Consider the following 2,493-nt stretch of genomic DNA (forward strand, 5'->3'; position numbering starts at 1 on the left):
AAAAAAAAGTTCAATATACATATCTTCTATTCTACAAGAAAAAAAAGATGGAGAAAGGATATTCAATACTCACCATACTTCAGGAGGTCATCACAACACCATCTCAAGTGAAATGCCAGTCTGGTCCAGGTGGCGCTTGCTCCGGTCGTGAAGGCACTTCTGACTTCAAGATTAGGAACCCCACGTGGACTACCTGGCATATAATTAAGACAGAGAGACTATAAGCACCATATTCGGGATTATTTTCCAACGTATATCAGTGGGGCTAATGTAACTTCTCCGCACAAGTTCCGAGGAGTTCATGGTTATGCAACACCCTGTGCGCACATAAATACCATACCAGCCTCCATCTTCCGTCCTTAACAGGCTTAGCATCGCAGGGCACTTTGTTCTAGCGGATGAACTTGTTCTCGCTGTCCGGCTTGCCCTGCAGAAACACCACCATTTAAATTCACACTCCTGCACATAAATCCGCAAGCACTTCCTTCGAGTAAAAAGTGAAAAAAATAGGGACTCACTGCACAACTGCAAGCAATCCCTGGGACGTTTTGGTGACACTTTCCTGATACCGAAAACATTCTCCCATGAGTACAGATTGCAGAATTTGCTCCTCGAGGAAAACCCCTGATTGCCGCCTCGAGTGGAGGTACAAGGTTTGCAATGACAACACTTCATTGGGTAAACTGGATGGCGCCGCCTGAAAAATGCCACCAAGACACATAAACCAACTAAGAAGGATCACTATCGACTTTTTTAGTGCTGATCAGAACCACACACCATATCCGCGGTGAGAACGGTAGGGTTTAAATTGGAGAGACAGAAATAAGTGTTCGCTATATGGTTGGATTTTTTTCCTGTCTTTGAAAATAGGGGGTATGGATAATGTCACCGCAGAAAACAAATTGCTGGATGTGTTTCTGGTAAGATTTTTATTGCGTGTGTCACGGAGTGCACTTTTGGAGCAAAAACTACAGGACACACCGAGCTGGGCTTGTTCTCCGATAACAATAAGAAAACATCGAACAAGTGAGCAGCAGTTCAGTAATTTGCAGAATTCTTCATACTGCAATTCAGTATCAAGAAAGACATGTACCTGCGCTTCCACTCACCCGGGATGCACTGAGAGGTGCCTCCCCAGAGCAGTTCGGATCAGGGACAACTGGACCGGCAGGCCAGTCCGGAATGGTACCCAGAGCCCAGAGACGGAGCAATAGCCACCGGCTGGTTCGGCGCAGCCGGCCGGTATACAGTAGGGTGCTTGAACGGCCACATCCGCCAGACCCGGAGAGGCGTCTGATCCCCAAAGGCTACCTCAGTAAGTACTCCACAGCAGCTATTGTATCTGCCATCTCTTCGCCGTGCAGCAAGCCACCGATGCACAATTGCATATATATATATATATATACAGGTACCTAAGAAACATAGCATATATATTTCTGCGGAAGCTTCAGAGCAGAAGAAGATGCACGATTGCTCGAGCTGTGTACCAAATGAGATTCCGGGGTACTCACTGATTTTCCTCGGGAAGCGCCGCCGTCACCATACTCGATGCTGACGGAGCCATGGCTAAAAACAAGATTGGTTAGCGCATCTCCAAGGGCACGCATTTGATCGAACACCTGGTGTGCCCCAGCCTTCAGCGCGCCGCCGCCAGTCCGGCGAGCTCGGATCTGGTCAGATCACTGACCGCCAGCGGCCATCTCGGTCGCTGGACGCCATGGCTGGGCCGGCACGCTCCAGCCGCCGACCTTGGCCGGCCGCGTCCTGCTTCCTCCCGGCTACGCACAGCCTGGGTGCTTGGGCCAGCGTGCGTGCGTTCGTGTGCCAGAGGAAGGAGGCTGTGAGCAACTTGGGCCAGAGGAAGGAGGCTGCTAGCTCAGGGAGATGCGGTAGGGACGGCGGCCGGCGATGATGCGTGGTCGCGCGAGGTGGGCATCGACTGCTGGACGGGGGAGAGAGCTCCGGGACGGAGATTGAGGACAGAGGTGCTTGGACTGACGCGTGGGTCCAATCCCAGTAATGCTAGAGCTACAGGCTTGTTTTACAGGGTTTATCATACATGCTGATGTGGAGCAAACTGATTAGCTTAGGATTAGCAGCAGGGCGAGCGAATTAGCGAGAGGGGGTCCGTTACAGACGCGTAAAACACATGTACGTCTAGGATTATTGGTCCAATCCAGACCTGGCCACCTGGACCGTGCCTAGCACGGCATGTCGCGAAATGGAGTACTCCCTTCATTCAGAAACATAGCGCTTCCTTTATTCCCGTGCTTCAAAAAAACCGAGTTTATTTTCTAAACACCTCCCTAAGCATCTAACATTATATAAAGCCTAACCAAGCAAGCAAGTGGCTTGAGCTTGGCTGTCTAGTTGCCACCCAACAACATGTCAACATTCCTCGAAGAGGAGGAATGCTGACATGAACTAGGCAAGGTGAATCATAGACATGCTAACCTAACTTTAAATGAGAGCATCGATCTCTTCCAAAAATTT

At 50.1% G+C, this 2,493-nt stretch overlaps 1 long non-coding RNA gene across 2 annotated transcripts; it reads right to left on the reverse strand.

Annotated features, from left to right (window-relative positions):
- Positions 1 to 29: 29 nt before the first annotated feature.
- LOC119321734 lies at positions 30 to 1,998 on the reverse strand. Of its 2 annotated transcripts, none has more exons than XR_005155165.1 (5): positions 1,512 to 1,998; positions 1,094 to 1,412; positions 519 to 697; positions 286 to 427; positions 30 to 193 (listed from the first exon to the last, which is right to left on the reverse strand). It is a non-coding gene; the product is annotated as an uncharacterized LOC119321734 (long non-coding RNA). The 2 variants fall into 2 exon arrangements; XR_005155164.1 differs by having other exon boundaries at positions 1,094 to 1,436.
- Between the last annotated feature and the right edge of the window lie 495 nt (positions 1,999 to 2,493).

The sequence above is a fragment of the Triticum dicoccoides genome, chromosome 6B (assembly GCF_002162155.2).
Source record: "Triticum dicoccoides isolate Atlit2015 ecotype Zavitan chromosome 6B, WEW_v2.0, whole genome shotgun sequence".
Lineage (NCBI taxonomy): Eukaryota > Viridiplantae > Streptophyta > Magnoliopsida > Poales > Poaceae > Triticum > Triticum dicoccoides.